Source organism: Protopterus annectens, chromosome 3.part1, assembly GCF_019279795.1.
Source record: "Protopterus annectens isolate FY-2018-M chromosome 3.part1, PAN1.0, whole genome shotgun sequence".
Lineage (NCBI taxonomy): Eukaryota > Metazoa > Chordata > Ceratodontiformes > Protopteridae > Protopterus > Protopterus annectens.
In genome coordinates this window covers 1915103448-1915123751 of record NC_056732.1, presented here as the reverse complement: position 1 = coordinate 1915123751, position 20304 = coordinate 1915103448, and positions in this window count along the sequence as shown.

Below are 20304 nucleotides of genomic sequence, written 5' to 3'. Positions count from 1 at the left end.
TCAATTACCAATACATGCTTGATGTCATTGTCAAAAATGCATGTCTGTCAGTCTCACTATTTGCATACATCACAGCCATTTGGCATGTCAAACATGCAGGCCACATCCACTTCTGCACAGATGGACAGGGATGTACTATTCTACAATGTCTACAATACTTGTTACAAGTGGCTTAAAACCTGCAAGTCCCAGCACTCACATCCTTTACATTTAAAAAAGGTACAATAGAATAGAGTACCTTTAAATTGTCCAGATTTTAACTGAAATCCTATATTTTTTGTATATTCCACATACAATGTGTGGTCTTATGTCAAACCACTGAAGACTGAAGTCACTAAATAATTACATACATTTGTGGTTCAGATTTCATGTCCTTCAAAACACAAATCCTGTTATTCTAGCAACTTTCTATGTTAGTAATTGTAATATTTAAAATATGTCACTATTTTAGGCCTTTAACCCTCCCACCATACGAGTCCAGCTCCAGTACATGCTTGGTTTGTTACTACAAATACTCAAAACTGCTGACATTAAAACCAGACAGTCGTAGCTGTATAAGGCACTATTTCAAATTGATGCAGTTAGGGTTGACACGTTTTCAAAAGCCCATAGTGGGACATCTTTGGTACACACGTCAGATTATGCAGAACGTCACTTGTTTGCCTAAATAAAGGCTTATCCTTGTAGAATTTTAGTTGTTTATTCTGTTTCTTATAACATTTAGGTGTTTCAGATACAGAATAACTGTTTTATGCAACTATCACATGAAGTATACGACATATTTTTGTCATAAAATCTCATGACATTTGCCATTTTTTCAGATTTCTTGCAGGACACAACTGTCCACAGAGGGACTGTCCCTCGCAAAGTGGGACAGGTTGGAACCCTAGATGCAGTGGTAATAAAAAAATTGTTTAGATGTTAGCAAAAGTTAGGCTATCTTCTGGGGGTCAGCTTGCGTGCAGGGCTGGTTACATGAAAAAAACCTCGATAGTAAGTTTTCTTTTTTTTTTTTTTAATCTTACCTAAAAATTGTGAAAGCGCTGTGACCCAATCTCACTAGCTCTCACTTTGGACGGTCGGGGACTCACTATTACCACATTCTCTCATGCCACAGCCAGTGAAAATATTTTGTGTTTCCGGAAAGCGAGACTGGACGAGCGAAACTTCTGATATTGCCGTTTCATGGTCGCATAGTATATTTCCTTTCCTCCGAGGCATAGCGATATTGGCATATACAGATTCCAGGGATTTGCACAAAAAAAGTTGAAAAACTAGTTTAAACATTCACCAGTTGCTAGTATTGTAGGTTTTAGTTAACTATTGCAAGCTGAAATAACGCGTACGCATCACGTTTAAATGCATAGCAACATTAAGAAAATGCCCCATGGTCACTGTATCACTCAGAAATCATTATAACTTTACAAATATAAGTTATGACTGTATGACAACCAAGCTTATGGAAGGATTTTAAGTATGCTAATTAATCTGACGCACTGTGGTTATTGGCTACTGTAGGAATGAAACACAACGAGCGATAGCTCTAAAAATGAAATTATTGTACGCAGGAGTTGCAAAGCATGGACGGAACCTTACGTACCTCTTCCCAGCCTCTTAACACAAGAAATACGGACTACTTTTAATCTTTGATCTTACAAACTTAGAAAGTTGATAGAATAACAGGTTTTGCATTAGTTTGCCACTGATTTGGCAAAAAACAGAATTTTATGAAACACGGAACAAAAATGTGAGACAAAAAAATCAGAGCATTCTGTGATAGGACCGTAAAACAAACTGTAGTTGACACTAGGAGTGACAATAGGACTGGGATTGAAAATATACAGGATATAGAAAAGAAAAAGGACACCGTGGGTGGGAATGTGAGTGACGTGGAAAGTAGGCGTGACTTTGGTGAGCTGTTGTGTAGACCCGAATTTTAAACTCTGGCATTGTCCCTGGTTGACCAAGAATTACTGGATATACTGTAAGTGATGTATAACATTTGCAATTACAGTTGTGTCGGCATGGTTTGTAATGTTTAATGTTTGTAACTGAGATTGTATCGGTATGGCTTATTTTCATTTATATAAATGAAAGATCATCTATGTCATACATGATAGTTTAATAAATGTGTTTCTTGTTTTAAAAAAGACCTTCAGCCATATTCAATAAACCCTACATGATCCGTTTACACCATATGTGTGGCGCACTGCGCTGCACACATGGTAGAACACTATTGTAGATTCAGAAAGACTGCACACACATAGAAATTAAAGTACCACCTAGGGAATAGGGAAGGCTCTACATAAATAGAAAGGCTTCATCTCTTTTAACTGCCAAGTCATGAGCAATGCCAAGGGAATCATCTTGAACGTATGGGTTGGCAACTAGGCAGTTGCCACAAAATAGATATCTGTCACACATCCCAACTCTATCAGAAGTTCACTACAGGGGATATCGCACAGAAACATTTACTGGGGGATGCAAGTTATGCACTGCAACCATGGCTAATGACACCCATCAGAAATGTACACACACCCATTGAAGAACGCCATAATGAGGCACATGCTCAAACCAGAAATATCACAGAATGTGTGTTTGGGTTGCTGAAATCACATTTGCAGTGCCTAGATACATCTGTGGGGACCATTGCAGTACAATCCATGTACATGTACTGCAATCTTCACCATTTGTGCCATGCTACACAACATCATCCTGAGAAACCAGCTACAGCAGGATGAACAAGGGGAAGAGCCACACATCCCACCACTAATGGTAAGGTCACCACAGCTACATGCAAGTAAGGAGTCAAGAGGGGGGATCTGGCAGCTGCAGTGGGTGTAGCCAGACATAGGCATTCTCAGTATGCCCTTGCATTGGCTAAGAGGCAATGCATAGCACACACACTCACCACCTAAGGGGCTACAACATTCCTTCTTCACACATACATATAGTAACATTGAAGCCAGGCAATGTTCACAACCTTTACCTACCCATATAATGGCTGTGTACTCTTAGCATCAGACAGAGTCAGCCCTGAGCTAAAACTGCTACAACTGCTGGATTTACAAGGTAAGTGTAGAACCTGGAGTGTATTGTGTAATAATATGAATGGCATATCCTTGCATGTTGTTACTTAGTAATGTAAGCAAGTAAAAGGTGGGTGGTTTGTACAGAGATGACTTTAACATGGGACACCAGAGACCTATGTGATGTATATGTGTCCATTATCAAGTAGTAGTCCCCAGGCATCAAAGAGTCACACAGTTGTACCTCTCAAAAGTACTGATGGTCACCAAATGTCCGCATATTAGCACCAATCCTTTGTACTGGAAAATCATTACAGAGAGAAGTTAGAAAGTAATGAGACACATTTCAGTTTCAGACTTCACAACCCTCACAGGATCATTAACAATACTGATGAAAAAATGGATGGCCAGGACCACAAACACCATGGTCTGCCATGTCCGGATGTGGACACTTCAGCCACTGATGGAGCAGTGGAAGTTGTGCCACTATAGGAGCATGATCAGGCATGGCCATGTCAGTTAACAGCAGATGTTGTGGCTCACCTACACCCATGAAGATTCCATTCCCATCCCAGCAGACACTGCTCATTCCAACATGTCATTCATGTGATTCATTGAAATGGCACATGGTGAAGGCAGTCATGCATGTCTCTGGGTAACCCATAGGAATGTGCCTGTGCCTCCATGATGGCCCTAAACATACATCAAGTGGCATGGGAAGACACACCTGGATCAGGTGGAGGAAGGACAGCAGGCATCCTCCAAACATCCTTAACAACCCACCTGTGTGGCACCTTGCCCAAATTTTTTGGCTATGGCCAGAGTCAACAGGCACTGAAGCCACAGGAACCACATTTCCTAACTGAGTATCTCACCTTCCATGTGTTCACTATCTGAGGGCACACTGGAAGAGGTTGTCGTAGGCCTAGTGGCTGTGTCTGAAGGATGGCTGAATGTCAACCTCTGTGTCAGATACAACCTCTGCACCCCCTGACTGTGCCTCTGTTTGGCTACCATCATCATCAGAGTCTGCTGATGTGACATCAAGTGCTAAGAGTCCTACGCTTCCACTGTCAGGATCACCTGTGATAATAAGCAACAAACACAGGAAATAAATTAATAGCTACACTGCTATAGTCAAATGTATGCTAACAACCAACAGTGATGCCACTATTGCACATAGTACAGCAATACACACAACAGTCCTCACACCCACATCACACTTATGGATAAAAGTTATATATTACTTTGAACTGTTCATCACCACTGACAAAGAAGATATTTGGCTTACCACGTGCAGCTGATGCTATGCTTCCCATGGACAATGGTCCTGGAAGAAGTTAAGTAAAAGTTAAGGACAACACAATCACAAGTAACAGTAACACAGGGAGTTAAAACTGTTTGTCCTTTATATGTCCATTAACTATACTTTTAACAAGAACTTGGATGACAAGTCCAACCTAAGCCCATGTGTAATCAATCAGAATGTGTTGTTAACTGTAACAATTTATAACCCCATCACAAATAAATTTATTGTTAAACAGAATTAATGTAGTGCTGTTAATATTTTACTATACAAGAGTATTTAACAACCAAGATATGTAAGCCTACCTGGAAGCTCCTCCTGAGACATACTTGTTGTCCCTGAAACAGTAGTACCAATGTCAAGGACATGCTGTTCTGCACTTTGAGATGCCTGGGTACCATAGTCCTAGGTGACGTAAAGCACAACAGAAGGATAATACACATAAGTATGACATAACTAAATGTCCTGTTTCCAGATAAAACATAAATGTTAGCATTTCACTATTACACACTGGAGAAACATAAAACAGTCAAGATAGTGAAATATATAAAAGAAAATTGTGTAGATGTAACATATTACAATCACACACATAGCAAGGCTAGATGCAAAACAAGGCATCAGTACACTTCAAAGAAATGCATTCAGATAAAAATAGCATTTGCTAATGCAGAAATATATAAATATATGTTAGCAGATTTTTCTTAATGACATTTCAGCATATGTAGTATATAACTGAAAAATACAAGCATACCTTCTTAAGGTCAATTGTCTTCTGTGCAGATATATCTGAAAAGTAATATCCTCTTCTGTGTTCTCCACATAAACAATTCTTCTAACCTTCAGATTCTCTAGCTACATGGTTGCCTTTTTATGGTGTAGATGCAGGGCTATGAGCATAGTGAAGATATAAATTAGATGTGAACTGATTTAAATTGCTAAATCCCAAATACTTGCCTCCATGTAGTACTGTTTGTTGCTACTGGATTTCAGCTGTGAATGATTACTGGTAGGCAGAAGGAAAACACAACAATGCAGATTGTCCTACCTCCAGTGGGTGTGTTAGCCAGGTTAGACTTACAAAGTGTAGAAGTAATTTTATCAAAGTTTGAAATGTAAGTAAGCAGCGCACAATTCACAGTTTCTGTTCATTAACATCCAACCTCCCCTTCATTTGTTGACAATTGTATATTATTGCCATCTAATATCCTCACACATTTTAAGGACAATGATATAGAATGCCTTTCAGACTACATATCTCATATTACTGCTCAAATAAGACAAACATGAGCAATAAACACAGAGAGATAAGACACAACTGCATTTTTGCAAGCAATAGTCATAAGTGTTACCACTTAGTGCACTATATCTGAAATTAATACATATACAAATAACTGCAGTGTGTTTTGTTAGTACTGTAGATGATGGTGCAGTTGGTTGTATTCAGAATGATTTCAGTTCCCTGCTGCGAAGCTGTTTTGTGGCAAAGAGGGAGAGGACACCCTTACTGTGTTCTGAAGGTTCATTGGAGTGAGGGTTCAAATCCTGACCTGTGTAAAAATATTTCATGTGTACCAACCAACATTTTGTAGTGCTTATTTCATAGATTCCTCTTCTTCATTCCAACTACTTTTCCTTTTTTTTTAATGCCAGTGTTTGCTCAGTGTGCAATTTAGCGCAGACAAGGGAAGAGAAACACAATGAATGCTGGGTGTGGTTTTGCTTATCTTTTTTGCTCAGACTACTGTCCCACACAGGAAGCAGACAGAACATCTGCAAACAGGGTGTCTATATAAAAGTATAAATGTCAAAAAGGATATATTGTTGCAGATTTTGCTTTCCATCACACAATACCACTAAGTGGCATTGCTCAGTGGTTAGCAAGGTTCCCCAACACCTGCAGCCATTGAACACCTAGAGACAGGACGCAGACAGACAGTAATTTAAAATGGATTCATTTAATTCTGTTGGCATCACACAAACAGGCTAAGGGTCATTGCATGGTGGTTGACACACAGAACTTAAGAATGCCATGTAATTACTCCTGTGGCAGCAGGTGAAAGTTAGGGCTGTAATACAGATGGCTCTCGTATAGACTATGCAACCTATTTTTACTGTTGTGACATTCCAGTTTATAGCAATGAACAGAAAATATGCAAGTGCTATTTCAATGTTCTTGTGGCAAAAAGTGTAGGGCTAACATACATATGGTCCTGGGTTCTAATACAGGACATTCCAGAAATGTTTACTGTTGTTCCATTTCCCATTATATTCAATCTCAGTTATAGCACTTTAGATAGTGGAGTAGATATGAATTAACCCATCAAAATAAACATTTCAGTGAAACTCAGTTTCTCTAGTCCAGTTTCATGAAAGTGCATTTCTCTGGAAATGCACTTTCCCAAAACTACAGTTCACAGACTAAATAAAAAACAAACAAAAAAAATACACTGCATGAAATTAAGCAGGTGTCAAGCCCCCTGCACCACCCATGTGGAAGGCTGCACCCACCCACACCCCCGCTACTAATATTCACCAACTCCAATTCCTCACTACAGTGAGGAAAAGGGAAAATTCCCTTATCCCCACTGTACTGTGATCTCCAACAACAACCTTGTTGAACTGTAGTTTCGCTGATATGTTATTCTGATGTATCAAAGTAGACTCAGGCTAAGACACCCTTATTCTGTTTTCAGATGTATGACTGAGGGTATACTGTATCCCCACTGTACTGTGATCTCCAACAACCTCATTGAACTGTAGTTTCACTGATATGTTATTCTGATGTGTCAAAGTAGACTCAGGATAAGACACCCTTATTCTGTTTTCAGATGTATGACTGAGGGTATACTGTCTACTATATTTCTGTAATGTGATCTTCAACAACAACCTTGTTGAACTGTAGTTTCGCTGATATGTTATTCTGATGGGTCAAAGTAGACTCAGGATAAGACACCCTTATTCTGTTTTCAAATGTATGACTGAGGGTATACTGTCTATTATATTTGTGTAAGTATAATTCTGGTATCTGGACTTGGATGGCCTTTGCACTTAAATAAGACACTTACATAAATTAATCTATGTACAAGAACCTTGTCAGGTCACATACATGGCTAACACCTCAAACTGTCAGGTGTAGTTATGAATGACTCGTGACTATGTTTGAACAGCACTTCTGTGGCATAGATGGAAAATCACCCCTGTGGAATAAAATATTTTGCCCCTTATGCGTAGGTTTGAATCCCACATTTTAAAAATCCATTTTATCAGTGTATAAAGGTGAAAAAAATGTGTCAGGTCATGAAATTGCCCCCAGTGCATGCCTGCAAACTTAACTCCTGTAATATTTACCTTCCAATTTTCAAAATATATTTCCAAGCTACAGCAGCAGACCCCCCCCCAAACTAAAGTCAAGTGTCAGATTAACCTTCCAGTTTAAAATATTTATTTCATCCCTGATTGGCACTGCTGCACTTTGCTTAACAACAAGTGAACGCAGTTGACATCATTGCTCAGGTTTACTCACTACCAGTAAATGCAATAACATAAATTGGTGGGAAATCATTAATTGCCATTGTTCTAGTTCTTGCATTAGACATGTCTGGCATTAGAGAGGAAGGTGCCCAATTTTTGGCACAGAGGTGGGACATTCAGTAGTCCAGGATATTTATTGGATTCCTGGTAAAGTGCCACAGCCAAAGCCTTCTGCAGGGGGACTATTCTGGCTCCCAGTACAAGTCTGTGACTTGGAGTAGTTTGGCTTAGGCTGTATCTCATGCAACTGGCATCCCTCACACTGGAAAACAGTGTAAACACCATTTCAATGACCTACAAAGGTGCTAGTGGGATACCCTCAACCAGTGGTTGACTGAGTTTCAAACTGGTGACATCCCACACCTGTGTAAGTATGCTAATAAAATATTATTTTTAATACATAGAAAGTTAAATATATATAAGATATGTATAATGCTCTTCTGCTTTTTTCCATTTTTTCCACAACTAATGTTGAAATAGAGTTGAATCGCCAAGCTCATGCTGCTAACCTGGAGAGACTGAGGGAAGCAAGTGGTATGCATGTATGCAGCACAAGAGAAGTATTACTGTAGTTTTAAATGTTTAAGATAGATTTTTGGGGTTTTCTATACAGTAGTAGCAAATGAGCATTCATATATTAACTGTAAAAGCAAGTACTCATGCATTAGTCTGTACCAAAAATCAACTGTAGGAGTCAAGTGTAAGACTGTAGTCAGAGACTCCGGGTTCAAATACCATGAGTAACAACTATACAGTACTACATTTCTTTAATAATATTACATAAATTAAACTCTGTATAAATGGCATAAATGTCCTGCTGTTAACTGAAATCTGTATAATTGGACCAAGCATATGTGCACTATATGCACATTTCAAGGATTACTTTTATCAGTCTGTAGTTGTTAGGATGTATACTTAAATGCAATACTTTAGATAAAATAGTCATATAATTGTAATAATGCTTTGTATGTCACATATGATGGTACTAATTTCATCTTTTTTTTCTCTCACCCCAACCTTTATTTCTTTTTTTTTTATTTTCACGTGTTTGTTGGCAAAATGTCTCCATTTCATCCAACTGTAACAAACCACTAAATGCTTCACAGCACAGTGAGGTAGGCCAGCCCCAGTGGATCAGCCTGGCCCCACTCCACCAGCAACAGTTCCCAGCACATCTGGGACCCAACCTGGCAGCACTGCCTCGGGTGCCCCCGCACTAGCTGACCCATTGGGTAGTACTGCCCTGGCACCTTGTGCTGTGGTACCCTCCAGGAATAGTGGCAGATGTGGGGATTTCATAACTCACCAGGAGGTGCCAGAGTTGGTGCATAGGGCTGTGCACCACACCATTGGTGTACACCTACACCAGATGAAGAGGCTGCTTCCCCTCATGGTTCATAGGAGGTGAAGATGTTAAGCACTCCAGCCACCAGTGGAGTAAGGGAACAGTGTTGACAGTCCAGTGGTTAAGGACTAGGTTCTTAATGTCTCCATGTTTGATGGGCATGAGTCTGGGTGGTCACCTCCCTCACCCAAATCATGGTGTCCCCCAACTTTTTGTGTCCCTCATTGCCCTGTGTCTTATCTTGTTTGCTTGCATTTGCTTCCTCAGCTACCCAACTTACATGACCCAGAAATACCAGTGTCCCTTACCCCGCATTCCTCTCTTACTGAATTAAAAAAATGGGCACCTGTCCCACAAAATAAAAAATAGTGCCATACATAGCTCTCCATTTTGCACACATCTTCTTGACACAATTGATTTGGTCCAGTTGGCAAAACAACATGATTACATTGCTGTTACCACTCTTTATGGAGGTGACAGTCAAAATTAAGCTAATATTCTACACATATTTTCAGTTAACACTGTTGAAGAAATGGATAGTTGTGGTTCCTTCCTACCTCCCTCCTGCACATTCCTGTATTGCTTTCCCTTTGTTCTTCTCCCTGCTTGCTCCCCATTTCACCACTTTCCTATTTGCCTCACTTTAACACATGTAATCTGGTCAAAAAATAGAATCACATACAACACACAGAAGTACCAAAAAAAGTAACAGATCCCTCACTTTTTGACCTATATGTTTGTGCAGAGTTTGGCATCATATAACAATGCTAAGCAATAGTGATTAGTTCTGCAATGACAAGGCTACCTCCATGCAATGCCGCTTAACCCCACTGTGCTACATCAACACACAGTAACAAATGCTGAATGTACTATAAAGAATAATGTCATTGCATAAGCGCTGTTTATTTAAAAGTATTAGATACACCTGGGTTTGAACTCAGTATCAAAAAGAAATGTGTCAATGCATTTACACCTTCTGCCACAGAGTCAGCTAAGCAACAGGTGTGTTTCATACACTCAGTACTTACCCTCAAACTTTTAGCAATAAGGCTCATGTTTGCACACTGATTAACTACAAGCAAACATGGAAAGCAGTGGAAATGTGTATCTCGCATGTGCAAACACTTTGCCATCCATCTCGCAAACCTGCTGTTCACCATTGCACTATGAAAAGTTAATAATACCATGTATAAATACTATTTACTGTTCATTTAGTCTTAATGCCATGAAACTAAGTGTGGAAACATAAAAAATGAAGGCCCTATATCTGAGAACATACATATTTACAAGCCATGTGTTACCACCCCCCATGCACTGCATCCCTGGTCTCTCAGTACTTATTGCCAAATATGTCAACTCAACTATATAAATTAATATTTATTTATTTACATTTGCTTACCTGTAAGTTCTTACTGGACACAGGTCCTTTTTTAGCAGAGGCCTGAGGAGAAAAGCTCTGCAGAACAATAAATCAGCAGCAGAGTACAATAGCAATTGAATATATATACAATAGCAAAAAATACATTACAGTAGACAAACATTAGATATGTATACAATATGAGACAGGGTAATGCACAGATAGCAATACCTAACTTGAGGCTAGGAATCAAGGTAGGCTGTATATACAGATTGTACTAAGCTCAATCAGATGGTCTTCTAAACTAACATCAAGTGTTATGTGATATACCATGCACATCAATCTGGTAACATGCAGAACTAGAACTATCTTCACAGTTGAACATGCCTACGCATCCATTACCTGCAGACCTCCCAACAATTTCTCTTCAACATTCAGTGCTGATGTCAACCACTATAGGTTGTCATGCAGCATTATTTATTTATTTTATTTTACATTTGTTAACCAGGAAAGTCCGACTGGATACAGGTCCATTTTCAGCAGAGGCCCTGGGAGAAAAGCTCCAAATGTACAAAAACAAGTGTAAATACAGTGAAATTATTACAGTGAGTAATCACAAAACTGAGATTTGTTTAACAATATGTACACACAGGTACATGTTTTTCTCACATACACACAGCAAAGGGTGGAAGCAAGTAGCTGAGAAATAAATAGTTAAAGATTTCATCTGAAAAAGGAAAACACATATATTAAGGTGGTTATCATACATGGTGTAGTGTTAACTTTAAATCTTTCCAGTAGGTGGGTGATACACAGAATTTTAAACAGTTAGAGTCAGAGTTTTATTCTTGTAATGAGGTTCTCATTTATGAATTATGCTTGAGTGGGGGTTTGTCAGGGCTTGTACAGGGACAAAGCCACTGCATTTTTAGGTATTTCCTAAGGGATTTTTTGAATTGGGATAAGGAGGGGTCAGTGGTGAGTTCAGCAGGAAGTAGGTTCCAGTTTTTACTGGCAGAGTTGGAGAATAGTGATTCACCAGCTGAATTGTTGGTTTTAACATTTTGCACTAGCAATTTTTTGCAAGAGCGAAGGGATTTTAGGTTACTGTAGGGGGTAATAATATTTTTCAGTATGGGTGTACTGTCTGGTTGGTAGAGGATTTTGTGAACAACTATTAGTTGGTTATATTGCAGTTGATAGGGTAGTTCAAGCCAGTCTAACGATTGAAGGTTAAGGCAGTGATGGGTTCTATAAGCTAATCCTGTGGCAAATCTGGCAATGTTATTGTAGAACCTAGCAAATTTGTTGAGATTTGATTTGCTTAGGTTTACGAAGATGGGTGAGGCATAAAGAAGGGTTGATAGCAGATGTGTACGGGCAATAACAGTTCTAGCAGATGGGGTTAGAAATTGTTTAATCCTGTATAAAGAACCTAATTTTTTATTAACTGTTTTAATAGTTTTGTCTATGTGAGCATCAAACTTGAGGTTGTTGTCGATGATCACTCCCAGTGGTTTAGTACTAGGTTCTGGGGAAATTATGGTACCATTGTTAGATATTATAGTGAGAGGTGGTAAGGGGACCTTGTGAGTGGGGGAGAAGAGTAATAGTTTGATTTTATTTGGGTTTAATAGTAGTTGGCAACCAGTGAGACAGTTCTCTACTTTGCTGAAAGTGATTTGGGACAAGTATTGTAAATCTGTGGGCGAGGTGGCAGAGCAGATTAGGGTTGAGTCATCTGCATACTGAATACAAGTTGCATCAGGGATGACTTTGTACAGGTCATTAATGAATATGGAGAATAGGAGGGGACCTAATATAGATCCCTGTGGGACTCCAAGGGTGACTGGTAAAAGGGACAATAAGTTATTCTTCCATAGTACAGCTTGTTGTCTGTCACTCGGGTAAGAATGAAACCAGGTAATTGCTAGGTTATCTATGGAGAGTGATTTTAATGTGTTTAAGAGTAGCTGGTGATTTATCATATCAAATGCCTTGGATAGGTCAAGGAAGAGGGCCAAGAAGAGCTTGATGTCATTATGATTTTGATTTATTGTATGGGATAAGGAGAGAAGGGCTGAGGTTGTACTATGGCAAGGTCTAAATCTATGGTGGGAGGGGTCTAGAGAGTGTTTTAATTCAGATAGACAAGAAATTGCTTGCGGATAAATGTTTCCATTATTTTAGCCAAGGGAGACAGAATGGCTATAGGCCTATAATTTGAAAGTTCAGTGGAAAGGGGAACAATGTGGGAGATTTTCCAGATGTGGGGGATACAGGCTTCCTGGATAGTTCTATTGATTAAAATTGATATGGGGTATGCTATTTAATTAGCGGCTTTTTGGAGATATTCTGCAGGTAGTAGGTCTGCTGAAAGAGTGGTGGGTTTCAGTTTTTTAAGTAAGGACTTAATAAAAGATGTTGGTACTGGATCAAGCTTAAAGGGGATCTTATTATCAGGTGTGGGGGGTTGGTGGTTTTTTGGGTATAGGGAGATAGCTTCCTGGCTAGGGATTTTATGGTTTCTGTAAAGAAAGTGTTAAAGGTGTTAGCAACAATTTTAGGAGGTTGTTGGAGGGTAGTTAAGGGAGTAGGGGTAGCTGATTGGCCTGGGTGGAGAAGTTTGTTTATGCCTGACCAGAATTTTTGTGGTTGATTTTGGTGCTTTTGTTGCAGATTACAGTAGTAATTCTCTTTGTCTAGCATAACAGACTTCTTTGTATCATTTCTCTGCTGTTTATATATAAGGTGTTTTTTTGGGGACATAGTGGTTCTCCAGGAGGTCCACGCTTTGTTTCTGCTAATAATTTTTTGTCTTGTATCATTGGACAGCCATGTTCTACTTTGTTATTGGTTCTGATAGTGCGTGGGGGAGCGTGGTTATCCAGGATAGCAAGAAATGTAGAGTCAAAGTATGAGATCGCTTCGTCTAGTGGAAGTAGCCATAGGTTGGGACCAGTCACGTGTTAAGTTCATTCTGAAATTTAGTCTGAATAAAGTTCTTACAACTTCTAATGGTTTTAAAGGAAGATTGTTGAGGGATGTCATTTCTTTTCCTGATTATATAGGTCAGGAAGTGATCACTAAAGTTTTAAGGTAGGGTGCCTGTTTTATATATCTGGGGTAGGTTGTTTATTAATATCCAGTCTAGGATACTTTCTTTTTTGTTAGGCTTATTGAGTCTGGTTGGGGAAGATGTCATCTGGGAGAAGCCATGCAAATTTATATGGGTGGAGGGGAAGTCTGAAGAGTAAGTATTCCAGTCGATATTAACATCCAAGAGATTAACAGTTTCCTGGGTGCAGTTAGTGGAGAGCCATTGGAGGATGCAATGTTTATAGATTTGCGTTTGTTGAGTTGGACCTTTGTGATGAGTATTTCTGCATTGTTAGTAAACAAGGCATTTGGGTACTAGTTTTGGATACTTCCAGAGTGGATTTATACAAGATGGCTACCCCTCCCCCCTATTTCTTAGAGATGCGATCAAGTTTTAATATATTGTACCCTGGGGATATAATGTCATTATCAATGGTAGTAGGCCTGAGCCAGGTCTCAGTAAGACATAGTATATCAGGGGAGTGGACATTCAGGAGGGCATGTAAGTAGTTAATTTTCTTGTCTATACTTCTAATGTTTAGGTGATACAGTAGGAGTGAGTTGAGGGCATTATTTGAGTTTCGTAGGCTAGTATAGGTGTTATTTGTGGGGCTGATAGTAAAAGGTGGGGTTGGGCCTGGGTTAGGGTGGATGTCACTATCCACTATGAGGTGAGGTAGTAATCTAATAGCAAGTTTCTGGAGTTTTAACAAGAGTTTGTGGTAGCCTTTAGTTCTAGGATTAATATATGAAGCACGGATGGGATGTTGAGTTTTTGTGTTAGAAGAGTTTGACGAGAGGTGGGGTAGTGGTCGGTTAGAATTATGTGGCTTATTAGTAGTACTGGTTTTGGTTCTAGGGTAGTGGGTGCCAGGAAGGTGTTGGTATTCATAGGCTGTGAGAAGATAGAGAATTATAAGTGGGGGTATTAGGCAGTAAATAGGATTAGAGTTTGAAGATTTGTTAAAAGTACGTGGCGGCATTGTATGGGTATTTGAGTGATGCTTGTTTAAAATAGTTGGGGGTGTTTATAATTTGCATATAGTGAGAGACTGGAGAGAGTTGGAGTAATAGGGCTGGGTCCTGTTAATGATTGGTTAATACTGATTGATTCTGAGGAGTGGGAGCGATGTCAGATAAGGGTGAGTGGCAAGGTGATAATAAGTGTAGGACACCTGGGGTCAGGTGAGAATTGGGGGCAGAGCAGGGTAGGGGAGTGGAGTGAGCCCGCAGGGCAAACGGAGCAGGTAGAGCCAAAAGAAGGAGATCATCAAGAAGAACAATCAATCAGTGGAGTGCTGAAGTCTGAAGGTAAGTGTGTTGAGATATATAAGAAGGTAAGAGGCTTACAAAAAGATAGAAGTGGGATTATAGCAGAGTGATAAAGAAATATTTGTATGGTTATACTGGGAACACAGTGTGAGAGAGAACAATAACAAAGAGATGACTAAGAACTGTGTTAGGGGAATTCAATGAAGAAGAGGTAAAGGGATTTAGAGACCCTAAAGATAATAGTATGGAGCCACCTAGTGGGCAGGTGGGGCACTTGGATGCACTAATTGTATGGAGGGCTGTGGGCTACTTGCTTGCAAGCACACTACTGGGGATTCCTATGAAGCAAGGCAGAAAAGCTAAACCAAAATATGGTGCCTTTCTACATCAGGATTTTTGATACCTCTGTAATTAAGCAGAAGTGGGGGGGAGGTGTACAGGTTCAAGGTGGGGGAAGGGATAGACACAAAGTAATGCAAGGTTGAGAGTCAGAAAAACTGGACTAAGCCAGCTGCTAAAAAGAAAACAGGAAAACCAAGCTAAGTTAATTCCAGGTCAGTGTGGTGCAGTATTTACCTAATAGCTACAAATGTTATACTACTAATCTAGTAGAGAGTGGTGAAAAGGACCACCATTTCTGCAGGGAAAAGCAAAAGAAGTATGGGCTGCAGGTACATAGGTAAAAGCTACTTTCTCTTGGAAAAAGTTAAGTAATTGACCTAGGAGTACTATAGGAAGAGAGAAATGGGGGATGACCAGTAGTGTGTACGCGTACAGTGAAAGGGGAAACAGTCTTCAGTTTGGAGGACAGATTAAATACAACTCTAACATGCACTAGTTTAGCTGAAAGCACTTTAGTGTTCCACCGACGGAGGGTCTCAGTGCAGGGTAATGAGACAGCCTTGGGTTGATTAAAGTTGGCCAAGACACAAGATGTAACTTTTGCTGAGGGGACTGGAAGTAAAAAGGAAAAGGAGGTAAATATTAAGTCTGAAGTTTTAAAACACTCTGATTATCAAGTAACTGAGACAGAGAATGCAGGGGTGGAGCAGCACACCTTGTAAGAAACAGCACAATTCTATGAACAACACAAAATGAAAGGATAGCAGAGAAAAAAAAAACAAAAAAGGTAACTGCAGTTGATACCAAGCTATTATAACATACACACTACACTATTATGTATTGTTATAAAGGTTATGAAGTCAAAAATAGTAACTACTAAGCTGCTACACACTATTTAGCATTCTCCACTAAAAGTCAGGAACAACAGTGGTATGCTACAGAAACACAAGTAACTTCTAAGATGCTACACACAATTTAACATTCTGCACTAAAAGTCAGAAATCAGTGGTGTGCTACAGAAACAAGTAACTACTAAGATGCTACATTCTCCAGCTAACAGTCAGAAATAACAGTGATGTTATGCAGATACACAGGGTCAGCTGTATCCCTTGGAAGTCACACCAACTTCTACTCTACTTGCCAAACAGGGTACTGATCTAAAAGTACACATAGCAGGTGACAGTATTCATATTACTGAATAAAGCAGCATTTTACCTGTTATTTAAAGTCACTATATGCTATAAATACAATTATATACTGGCACAACAAAAATACTCATTATGCAGGGCAAATAGAGTAAAGGAAAAAACAACAAAAACACTCTTGAAATGCAACTCCAGAAAACAAGTGACCAGAAAGAGCTGTTACCAACCAGAAATATGCATGACAAAATACATACCATGTGTGAAACTTCTCAAAAATAGCAGTAAGAATCACAAACAAAAACAATACCAGGTCGTACTTACATGCGAGCACACTACTGGCGATTCCTATGAAGCAAGGCAGAAAAGCTAAGTCAAAAGATGGTGCCTTTCTACAGCAGGCTTTTTGATATCTCTGTAATTAAGCAGGACTGGGAGGGGAGGTGTGCAGATTCAAGGTGGGGGAAGGGAGAGACACAAAGTAATGCAAGGTTGAGAGGCAGAAAAACTGGACTAAGCCAGCTGCTAAAAAGAAAACAGGAAAACCAAGCTAAGTTAATTCCAGGTCAGTGTGTGGTGCAGTATTTGCCTAATAACTAAAAATTTTATACTACTAATCTAGTAGAGAGTGATGAAGAGGACCACCATTTCTGCAGAGAAAAACAAAAGAAGTATGGGCTGCAGGTACATAGGTAAAATCTACTTTCTCTTGGAAAAAGTTAAGTAATTGACCTAGAAGTACTATAGGAAGAGAGAAATGGGGGGGGGGACCAGGGGGGCCCAGTAGTGTGCACGCGTACAGTGAAAGGGGAAACAGTCTTTAGTTTGGAGGACAGATTAATTACTACTCTAACATACACTAGTGTAGCTGAAAGCACTTTAGTGTTCCACTGACTCAGGGTCTCACAGTGCAGGGCAACAAGACAGCCTTGGGTTGATTGGAGGTTGGCCAAGACACAGGGTGTAACTTTTCCTGAGGGGAACTAGTGTAGCTGAAAGCACTTTAGTGTTCCACCGATGCAGGGTCTTACAGTGCGGGGCAATGAGACAGCCTTGGGTTGGTTGGAGGTTGGCCACAACACAGGATGTAACTTTTGCTGAGGGGAACTAGTGTAGCTGAAAGCATTTTAGTGTTCCACCAATGCAGGGTCTCACAGTGCAGGGCAACAAGACAGCCTTGGGTTGATTGGAGGTTGGCCAAGACACAGGATGTAACTTTTGCTGAGGGGAACTAGTGTAGCTGAAAGCACTTTAGTGTTCCATTGACACAGGGTCTCACAGTGCAGGGCAACAAGACAGCCTTGGGTTGATTGGAGGTTGGCCAAGACACAGGATTTAACTTTTACTGAGGGGAACTAGTGTAGCTGAAAGCACTTTAGTGTTTCTCTGACGCAGGGTCTCACAGTGCAGGGCAACAAGACAGCCTTGGGTTGATTGGAGGTTGGCCAAGACACAGGATGTAACTTTTGCTGAGGGACTGCGAGCACACTACTGGGGATTCTTATGAAGCAAGGCAGAAAAGCTAAGTCACAATATTATAAAAGTCAGTCTTGTGTTATAGTGCTTACATAACGTTCTGAGCTCTGTAGTCTGCATACGTAGGTAGGAAGTTCTGTTCTCACTGCATTCAACTGTGGATATGTGTGTGTGTGTGTGTGTGTGTGTGTGTGTGTGTGTGTGTGTGTGTGTGTGTGTGTGTGTGTGTGTGTGTGTGCGTGCACCTGTGCCTGTGTGTGTGCCTGTGCCTGTGTGTGTGCATGTGTGTGTATGTATGTGTGCGTGTGTGTATGTACCTACCCACAAATACATAAGTGTGTATCTTACAGTTATCACTCCAGTTCCATGGACTGACAGTATTTTGACATTTGCACATGCCTACACATCCATTTCATGCAGACCTACCAACATCTTCTCTCCAACATTCAGCCTGATGTCATTATCCACTATAAGTTGTCCTGCAGCCTTGTAAAAGTCAAACTTGTGCTGTGGTGCTTGTGTAAAGTACTGGGCTCTGTAGTCTGTGTACTTAGAGAGGTAGGGGGTTCTGTTCTCACTGCAGTCAGCTTTGGTGTGTGTGTGTGTGTGTGCGTGTGTGTGTGTGTGTGTGTGTGTGTGTGTGTGTGTGTGTGTGTGTGTGTGTGTGTGTGTGTGTGTGTGTGTGTGTTTGTTTGCACTTGCTTGATATTAGAGAGAGCCTTTTACACCTGCATGTGGGACATGGCTATTAACATATTTTCCTCACCAGACACTGCTGATGCCATCACCTATAAAGTGTTGACAGACATACTCCAAGTCAGACTTGAGCTGTGGCACGTCTTAAATACAGTGTTCTATAGCTGGTGTATTTATATAGGTAGGTGTTCTGTTCTCATTGCAGTCAACTGGGATGTGTGTGTGTGTGTGTGTGTGTGTGTGTGTGTGTGTGTGTGTGTGTGTGTGTGTGTGTTTGTGTGTGTGTGTCTGTGTTTGTGCACTTGCTTGACATTACAGAAAGCCTTTTACACCAGCATGTGGGACACTGCTATTACCATTTTCTCCTCACAAGACACTGCTGATGCCATCATCTACATCTGATTTGTGGATGTGCACTATTCCCACCAGGGCAGGGTGAGAGCCCAGCCAGGAGGCCAGGCAGAAGTCACCTCATCTTATAAGATACCAATTACAAGTGACATGGCTTTCAGTCTAGCCACATACATCATGGCATGGTTTGTAGGCCATGTGCTTTCTTGGTGAGAAACCCCTGCGGTCTCTTCAGCTACTGCATGGGTCTGGTGAGGTGCATGCAAAAGGGAACATTATACTCTGTTAGTGTTCTGATGAAGTTTGGGTACAGTGCTGTTGTATAATCCCCAGATCTGAATACGTTGGCGTAACTTATGCTGTGCACAATGTAGCTTTTCCATATTACTGTGGACTTTTGGAGGTTGATGCTCAGATTGCTATGTACATGTGTTCCCAGGTCTTGCATCACTGGATTTCAGCATAGATAGAGTGTTGTCAATGCTGTAATTAGCAGGAAATTTCACTTTGCAGAAGGCCAAAATAAAGACACATTTTTGCATGTATTTGTGGACCATGTGGCTTTGTCACTAATAATTTGTCTGTGTTATCCACTCCTGTAGTATGTTATCATCATTTTGGACTCAATGATTGTAGTCGATATGCAAGAATCAGCAAACACAGTAAGCTAAAGGCTGTATACTTTAGCCAGAAATGTTGAGAAATAGATTCCAAACAGTAAAGTCCAAGCACAGATCCCTGGGGTATGCCAGTGGTGACAGCACTGCTTATACAGGTTGATTCACCAAATTTCACAGTATGTTTTCTGTCAGTTTGCCAATTGGTTATCCATCTAATAATATAAGGGTTAATCCCCAGCTGGGAGAGTTTTTCAATAATATCTGCATGACAGATTATGTAGAAGCCCTAGGCCAGATCAGGATAGGCAGTATGCATGGTCTTACCTTCATCCAGGCCTATCACACAGAATTAATGGGCTGTGACATCACAGATCACCTATAGCATCACTCAGCATATACACCTTCATTGCACAGTAGAAAGCACATTTAAACACATCCTCCACATAGATTACATTCCTGTAGAAGGGTGTACAACAACATGTGTCCATATGAGTTGGGGGGACAGCACCCGATGCATGCATGTATAGATACATCCTGACTCTCCTCATCTGTGAGGTGGACCAGCATATGATCATGGACCTTTTCTAAATAGACACTAATAATACCCCAGCTGTGTGCAACAGACATGTGTGACTTGTTTTTATTTTATTTATATTTATTTTACATTTGTTGACCGGGATAGTCCGACTGGATGCATGTCCATTTTCAGCGGAGGCCCGGGGAGAAAAGCTCCACAGA